This window comes from Pinus tabuliformis, chromosome X (genome assembly GCF_031772625.1).
Source record: "Pinus tabuliformis cultivar Carrire ecotype Pingquan chromosome X, CPIR1, whole genome shotgun sequence".
Classification (NCBI taxonomy): Eukaryota; Viridiplantae; Streptophyta; class Pinopsida; order Pinales; family Pinaceae; genus Pinus; species Pinus tabuliformis.
This window is the reverse complement of record NC_142308.1, coordinates 284,005,909-284,015,769: the sequence shown is the minus strand read 5'-3', so window position 1 is coordinate 284,015,769 and position 9,861 is coordinate 284,005,909.

The window sequence follows — 9,861 nt, the reverse complement described above, 5'->3', positions numbered from 1 at the left end:
GCCCATGTTCCCTTTCATGGCTAGGTTAAGTCTACCGAATCTGAACCAGTTGATAAATGACCCTATAAACCATGATGTTGGTTGGTCCTCTATGCCGACTAAGCTTCCCTCATACATCCCAAAGTTTGAGGGTATTCTGGAGAGGATCTTACCAACCAATTTTGATCCTTCCACGTGCGGTGTTCGTCCAACTCCATAACCGATGACTCCATTCATTTTCGGCTCTTCCAACACATGCTCACTGGAGATGCTATAAAATGGTATGTAGACCAGCCCACCACCTCTCATTCCATTTTCGTGATGCTTACTAAAGTGTTCTTGTCTTATGTCTAGCTACATCTCTGATACGAAACTGGTACTGAGATTTTGACCATATTCCGTCAATCCTCTGCTACTCGCCTTTCTGACCATGTTGAAGAGTGGCATCGAAGAAGGAGCACATGTCATGCCCTGCCTTTCAAAGTTCATTTTTATCTAGATTGGTTTCTCAATATCCTTTTATCCCCCATCGAGAAAGATGTCACGTCCCATTTTCGTAAGACCAAAGAAGAAGCTCTGTAGACCACTTTGACATATGATCTAATTTATGCTCAATCAGGTTATGCCTATACAATTATTCTAGACCTCCCTCATCCTAGCAGTGCTAATGGACTGGGGGCATCTCACATCACCAACGGAATTGTTGGATCTGTTTCACACTCTTCCCCATATTCTCATAAGTGTTATGGCTCCCTGTAGGGGGGCACCAATTCCTCCAACATTTATGCCCCTTGTGCTAGCAACATGTTTCTAGGGCCCCAACCCGTCTACCAAATTGTTGCTCCTTCTTATGCATAGCCTGGTGCTCCAGCCCCTCAAGCATTAGCGCCACAACCTCCATGCATCCCCAGCCCCAGCAGCCACCACCCCCTAGGGGTCAAGTGTTCGCGTAACATAGTGATACCAATCCCTAGAATTTGAAGAAAAAGAATAAGGGGAAGGGTAACAAGGGTAAGCAGGGTAACTAAGGTAAACATCCTAGTGAACCCTAGCGGAACCAACCTAACACCAACAGCCACCAATAAGGCAGCCAACCCAAGAAAAATAAGGCTAGTCATACGAATAAGCCTTGTGCATGTTGTGGTGTACATGGCCACTACACAGATGAGTGTCCTCTTTTACCCCAGATGCGCCAACTATGGGAAGCTCAAGCAGCTTCTCGAGGTCAACAATTTCCTTCGAATCCTGTGCCACCTCAACCGGCCGTGCTCACAAATCATTTCCCTCATCAAGGATTTGTTGTTACTCAACCCCAGGCAGGTCAAGCAGCCGACCTCCTCCAACCTTCTGGTCCCAGTGACTACCATATCCTGATGATGAAGTCTTATGAGGTTAACCCCTCCCATATCAACCTACAAAATCGATCGTGTCAATATGACAATCCCTCTACTTCGTCAGCTGTCGAGTCCAAACCCAATGTGTTTGCTGAGCCTCTTACGACACCCAATGGTCCTTTACAGATCTCTCAACACCAAAGTTGATGCCATTCTGAATATCCCAAATGGACCATTAAGCCATAATGTGGCTTCTGACAGAGCTACCCATACATACAGTATAGTAGACGACTTGTCACAATCACCTGCCACCATATCGACACTGGAAGTCCTCCATTCGTGCCTTCCCAAAAGAAGGCTCTACTAACTGCCTTGAGTGTAGTGGACCCTTTCAACGATCACTTGATTGTCTTCCCGGTTGATACATCAGAGCATCCTCCATTGCCTTCATCTGTTGCTTTCCAGATACCAGTTAGAGTCCGTAATTCCATCATCTCCAGATGCATTATTGATGAAGGTGCATCCACCTATGTGATATTAGCTATTGTTTAGAAAAAACTCAAGTCAACTAAGTTGTCCCCCTCCACCATCACCTTGCATGCTTGGAATGGACACTCCTCCAAGCCCCTTGGCATGTACCACAACTATCTAGTGACCCTTGCGAGGAAGACTGTCCATGTTGATATCGAAGTCATCGATGCCCCTTTGGATTACAATATTCTCTTAGGCCATAGTTACAAATACACCATGTCATTTGTCATGTATGCAGTGTTCCGCAAGATGTGCTTCCCCCATGAAGGGAAGATCATTACCATTGATCAATTTACTTACTACGAGCCGGTATCCGTGACCTCCCCCTAGTCCATCATCTCATAAGTATCCGATAAACACTCATCCACTCCTTCCACCACTATCTCACCTCGATTATATAAGGACTCCTCATTGGTGGGTGCCTTCCCTGGTCATCCCCCTCCCATTTCGAAACCTAGCCCCAGGAGTGTCTGCATGTTACAAGTATCATAGTTTGCCCTTAAGCAGTTTGGTACACTTGATCAATAGCTAGCTCCCTAGCATCTTGTTGTTTCTCTCCCAGCTAATCCCTCTGGACCCACTACCCTGACACCTCCTATGTTTGTGGGTGCCTCTCCTATGCTCCCTCTAGGAACTGTTCCTCGAGGTGTCAACCATTCAAGTGCTATTCTGCCAGGGCATTATCCGGTCGGCCAGATACCTTTCTTATTCTCCCCTTCGGGAATTTTTCTGTACTTGTCATGGCTTTTCTTTTTCTTCCTAACATGACACTAGGGATCCCAGTATGGTACATCAATCCCCCTATTCATCCAAGATCGTATCACACTTTGACCCCGATTCAACCGGCCCCCATGTCCCATATCGATGCTCCAGTACCATCACAACCTCAAGGAGATATTCGAAGGACAAGGCTCCCCAAGCTCCTCCAGCCCTTAAGGCCCCAAAGCTATGTGCTTCAGATGAGGTTGTTGGGCATGCCACCAACAATTGTCCCGAACTTCCTAAACTTAAACCTTTGGTTCATTGAGCATTCCTTGAATTGAATATTTCAAAAGTCCATGTTGACATACCAGCCCCACCTAAGAAACTCAAAATGCTTCGCACAAACCATCCTTGTGCCCTTTGTGATCTTCATGGTCACTATTCACATTGTTTCCCTCGTCTTGATGAGTTTAGCAATTTCCTTGGGGCGATTCATGAATACAAGAATACCTGTAGTAGAGCCTCTACTCCTCTACTTGTGGATTCTAGTACCACAAGTCAACCAGAACAGGGAAACTCTGGGCCTGCTATTGTGATCCCTCCCCCCGATGTCACGATGACAAACACCACAGGCCCCATGCTTTACTTTTCTTCATGCTTGGGTTCCTTGCAGAGAAACCTTTCGAATATTTCTCCATGTGTTTCTATTGAACCTCCTTAAGAACAATCCCAAACCTCTACATCAGTAGATCCTCCATTTACGAGTCCATCGTCTACCATTCTAGACGATGCGTAAGTGAAACTTATTTCTTAGGTTGATGCACCAGGTAATGTCGCCATGTCATGTAGTCAGTCTTCCTCCCACCCACCCATATTCCATCCTGATGAGGACACCATGAAAGCTATGCCTACCATTGATTACCCCTACACTTGAGTAAGGGGACATTTCTCTAAGAGGATTTCAAAGGCAATCTCCTTCCCAATTCTCCCAATGCGCTCTACATATAGAAATGTTTCTCACAACACATCCCTTTGATTTACGAGTCTTTATTTGTGCCATGTAGTTAGTTTGATTGCATCATCTCATCCATTCTCTTTTTCACCTTTCCTATGGATCCATCATCCACACCATATATCGGCCATGCCGATGGTGCTAGCTGCTTTTCCTGGAATCTAGCCTCGATAGCGTAGGCCATTTTTAACCCCTTGCATATGTTAGTCCTATAAAACGGTGTCTGCATTGGATTTGCCACCAATAATCAGGACAAATATGATGAAGTGATCGGTTTGTTAGTCGATGCCCTCGCTCATCACATCCTTCATCTTCATGTTCATTTAGATTCCTTGCTACTTGTCATGAAATTGAATGGTGTGTATAATGTGCATAACCAATTCCTATGTAGAAAATATCTACGAGTGAAGATATTAGTACGTGAATTTGAAACCATTACATTCAGTCTTGTACCTAGAGCCAAAAATCACTATGTAGATAACATTGCAAAAAATATTCTAGATTGGCATTTATCACACGTATACGGTAGGAGATAACCACACAAATGGTGAACCATCATTGTCATAAAAAATGCATAATCATATTATGTATCATATAAGTATTTGGATTCCACCACTTTAAATACATCCAGTATGTCCATAGCATACTTGGGGGGCACATAGGCCCCTACATCTCCTTTAGGGGATCTCATGCCAAGTTGGTCTAAGATGCTTGAATCCTTTTTTCTAGCACTCGGAACACAATGACGCTCCACAAATTCCTCCTGATAGGGGGCATCGTTCCCACCTTTGCAAACCAGATCAACATCCCATGTTTGGGGGTATGATGATTTTCGCCTGGCTATCCTCTCACACAAGCCTCAGACTAAATCCCACTGGATCTAGGTATGGATGATTCTCCTCCCATTCCTTGGATAGTTTGTCCTACCGGCCTCTCCAGTGAGCCATATGCAAATCACATATTGTAGACATTCGATACCATATCTTCAAATATTCTACTATATGTCACCTAGTCCCATGTTTGAGTTAGTGGGTGAAGATGATTCCAGACCTCCTCTAGTAGCACATTCTCATTTTCTGGTGCCCTCAATTCTTCACTAGGAACCATCATTCCAAGAAGCATTAAGGCCATCTTTAGATAAGTAAGGCCACTTTCCTGAAATGCATAGATCCTGATTCAGATGGTCAACTTGTCTGCTATGAACTCAAAAATATTTAGGGCCTTTTCCTCCTCTCCAAATTCACCATATCTCACTTAGCCAATGAATCCAAATTGGAGGGAAAACAACCTTTTATAAGAAAACCCATAGTTTTTATGTCACCCATTAGAACTAGACCGTAGCTCAGTTTGATGAACTGTAAGCACCATTTGAAATCTCTCACTGAGCTTTATAATGGGTCTTCTTCAGTTTTTGATTATTTGACACTTCATGAGGAAGCCTTTTTTCCAAGAAGGGTCACTTCATCGACTCTTAAAATCAAACTTCATCATAAAGTGACACTTGTACTTTGAGGTCCACCTCCTCTTAATACATTTCATACCATATGTTGATCTTCGTCATGAGTAACCATTATTTGCTTATGTTTTCATGGTCCCCATCAGGCCTAGTCTATTTGGTAGCTTCATTGAGTCACTCTTGTTCAGAGCACCTGCGATGAGTCACCCTTGCATTCTTGTAGTCTATTTCATGTCCCATCATATCATGTCATAGTATTCCAATCATATTTTCATACCGTTCATCCTGTGTTTCGCATTTTGGCAACTAGTCACATTGTCCCCATCCCCTCTGGAGTTGAGTTAGTCGCTGCCAGGTCAACCACGCACTTTACGCTCTAACAAGGGAAGTCGTTTATTTGTCACTAAGTCCTAATTTCCCCATTATCTATGGTGTCTTTCCATTAGTGGCATTACTATTTGCCATCATGATTTTGTTGAGGATCCTCATTGCCTCATCTATCACGGGCCCTATTCTGTCGACATCAGCTCATTTATTCCCCAAGAATGACATTGATGGCGGTGTATCTCGGTTCCAACTTCCATTCTCATTCGGCGCCTTGGATCAAGCAAAGGGTCTCATTATTTCCCTTTGACTTGGTCGTTTCATGTTCGTGATCCATACACTTGATGGTCCAGTGATGCAGCAGATTGTACCAGTGATTCCCAGGTGTGTGTGAGATGTTTCAGACCTCATGAGGGGGTGGCCCTTCAGGTAGCCCCCCACATGCTCGGATGCATACCTACTATGCTACAACCTCAGATAAAGTTCAACAAATTTGATGGGTTCGGTTCTTATAGAACGCAGTGTTCATAGAATGCATGCCTCCTCTAGATGATCCATTCAGTTTTGTAGAGCCCTTCCTTGTTCAACAGGGCTTCTTCGGTTGTTCTACACTTCCTCCCATCCATTTTTTGAGGGAAGGGACTTTGTATCTCGTGTACTCAAATATTATTGTATTCAGTCATGGCTCATGTTTTTACCAGGTGCATTATGTATATGCGACACATTGTATTATTTTCCGGCTCTGTTATGTGAGCGTGTCATGTACCATTCAACATAAATTTATTGCTCAGTTTCATATTTCTAGGAGAACCATTTTTTTGTACTAAGTTATCTCGGCGGCTATGCGTATGCCTCCCCCGCTTCATTGAGGTGTGGTACCACAAAAAAAAAAGAGACTTGCATTAGTCTCACCCCCTCTGTCACTATCCTCTCTCAGCTTCAGCTTCATTTGCCTTTCTCTTTCTCTCTCTCCTTGACTCACCTGTGTTGTCTCAATGATTGTGTCTTTACAACGTACTTCGGTCATTCATTTTTCCGCTAAAACTCGTATGTTGGGGGGGATTATTACAAAAAAATTGATCATCTAGCCAAATTTGCTAGATGGATCAAAGTACACCATGTAATGCGAATTTCACCACAGTAGAATTTCTTTCACAGTGAGAAATAACCTCATAAATCACCTTTATTAAGTAATTTATAGTTAAACCCATGAAGAACAATTAAATAAATCATTATTTATTTGATTTTCTTCTAGGAATAATTAATATAACCACTTTTTTATTATTATTCCTTGTCAAATTTTACCCAATCATGAAAAATAAACAAATAAATCATTATTTATCTTATTTTTCTCTAAGAATCACTAATTAATTATTATTGTTTGTTAAATTTGACTAAATCCCTTAGGAAAAATTAAATAAATCCTTATTTGTTTATTATTCCTTAACTAATTCATTGAGATAATAAATAAATAATTTATTTATTTATTATTCCTAAATAAAATTTTGAAAACTTTTTCCCTCCTAAACAAATATAATAAAATATTCCAAGTGGTAATTCCAAGAATGGGATCAATAATATTTTATTATTGCTCATTATTCGAGGATAACTCAATATTTTGTTATAAATAGGAGGGTTTTCCATTCATTATTCACTTTTGATTATTTTCATTATTGCACTCACTGTTGTAACTCTGATTATTTTCATTGTCGCACACCATATTTTTACTAGGTTTATGCATTATAGAGGAGAGAGACTCTACAGAAGCTGAAAGAATTTGAGGATAGCCAAGAACCCATCCCATAGAGGGGGACTGGTAACATATATTTGTTCCCTTCACAGGTGTTATAATAAAATCATTCTTTACATATCTGGTTTCCATTGGATGTTTTGGGGTTATTACTCTTTATTTCACTATTTAACTATGATTGTAGCATAGATCAAAATTTTGGTAGGTTTTGTTTCTATCAATAGCTATAGATCAAGAATGTTTAGCAGTCTATTCTATTGTTGAGATCGTTTCTCATCCATTATCTTAAGTGTCTTCTTTTCATACATCATTGAGAAGAAGACACTACAACACAGAGGTAATCTAATATTCAAATGCTTTGCTTGTGGTAGAGTCGGCCATTATGTTACCAAATGTCCTCATAAAGATAAATATGAAGAAGAAAAGGAATATATAAAAGGCAATAGAAAACAGGTTGTCAATAGAAGAAGTTTCTATACCCATGAAGATAGTGATGGATTATCTAATACTGATGAAGATGAAACTAAAAAAGATTTTAAACTACTCATGGCTTATGACAATGATGATTTTTGGATACCTTAGAAGAGGAAGACTTTCTTGAAGAAATCACAAAACTCAAAATCTATTTGGAAGAAAATAATATGATCATAGACACGTTGACACAACAACTCACTAAAAGGGACAAGCATAATGAAAAACTAGAATGTGAAGTTATGGGTTTAAGAAAAGAACTTGAGAAGACAAAATCTCTTAATCTTTGATTTTCTAAAGGATCAAAAAATTTAAATGAAATCATCAAAGTTCAGTGTTCCCATCTTGTAAATACAGGCCTTGTATATACTGAAGAATCATCCCAATCACAAAAGCTGCTAGCCTCCACCAGACGCTATCTTGACGCCGCAAGGATCAGTGAACAATATGTCAATCGTCTGCAAAAGCCTAAAAGTACTCATCAGGTAAATCATGCTCAATTTACTCCAAGGATGAACATCAATAGAAGAATCAACCAAGAGGTAAACGATGCCAAAAGATTATATGATCACATAAACTTTTTTAGTGGACACGATTTTTCATGCAATAACTTTAGGCATAAGGTTGCTCAATGTGTTTCTTTCAAAACTCTCATGACTAGAGAAACACAACATCAAAGGCGTGTAGTAGGAATCAAGAAAACTTCCTATAATAACTTTTCTCCTCTTGAAGATGAAATTTAATGTTCGTTTTGTAATAACTTTGGTCATGAAGAATATGAATGCAGGAGAAAATTTCAGCCAACACTTCAAAAAGAGCAAACATCATCAAATTCAAAGGTATGGAGAAAGAAGGAATTTCAATTAGAAATATGTGGCATAGATTTGTTTGCAGAAGGACAATAGAATCAATGGTACATTGGCAGCGGATGCTCCAAACACATGACAGGTGATAAAGAGAAACTTTATTCATGTAATTCCTTAGAAAAGGAAAATGATGTCTCCTTTGGAAATGACACTCCAGCCATCATTAAAGGTAAATGTTTTGTTTATTTGAAAGAAAAGGTTAAAGATGGAAATGTCATTTATGTTGATGGTTTAAAACATAACTTGTTGAGTGTCAGACAAATGTGTGATGAAGGAAATGAAGTTGTGTTTCGATCAAACGGATGTGTAGTTTGTGAGCTTGATACAGGAAAGACCATAATCAAAGGTACAAGAACTCCAAGCAATTTATACATACTCAAAGGAGGACAAAATCAATGCTATCTAATAAAAACAGATGAAAAATGGTTGTGGCACAGAAGATTGGGACATGTAAGATTTTCTCAAATAAGAAAAGCATGTAGGCTCAAGTTGGTCCATGATCTTCTAGATATCATCATCTTAGAAAATACCATATATAAACCATGTCAAGTTTCTAAGCAAACTAGAGTTCATTTCAGTTAAAAGGAAGGATCAACAAGTAAGCCTATTGAACTCATTCATATTGATTTATGTGGACCAACAAGGAAAAAGTCACCTTGTAGAGAAGAATACTTCATTTTATTCATTGATGATTTTTGTAGAATGTGTTGGATAGGTCTACTAAAGCATGAAGATGAGGCATTTGAAAAATTTAAATCCTTCAAAGGTTTAGTTGAAAACGAATTAGATTGAAAAATCAAATGTCTCATATATGATCGAGGGGGAGAATTCATATCAGATGAATTCTTTGATTTTTGTGAACAACATAGAAGAAAAAGGAAATTCTCTATTTCCAAAACTCCTCAACAAAATGGTGTAGTAGAAAGAATGAACAATATAGTTCAACAAATGGCTCGAGCTATGCTTGATGAATCTGGAACTCCTGCCACCTTCTGGGGTGAAGCTACATTTACTGCTATGACTATTCTCAACAAAGCTAATGTTCAGGTAAATAATAATCAAACTCCATATGAACTTTGGTATGATAAGCTTCCCACTGTAAAAAAATTTAGAGTTTTTGGAAGGAAATGTTTCATTAAAAATACTGATGACAAACTAGGTAAGTTTGAACCTAGAGTAGACGAATGAATTCTTCTTGGTTACTAATCTGAAAGAAAAGGATACAAATGTTATCATAAAAGACTTCGGAAAATTGTTGAATTCATTGATAGTAATTAATGAAGCATGCAAAAATACATAACAAATGAAATCAACAAAGGAATATGACAATGAGGAAGATGGTGAATGAATTCCCGTATCAAATCAAAATGATATAGAGGAAGAAACCAATGAAGCATCATTAGAAGATACAACAGATAGGGAAAAGACTCCATCTA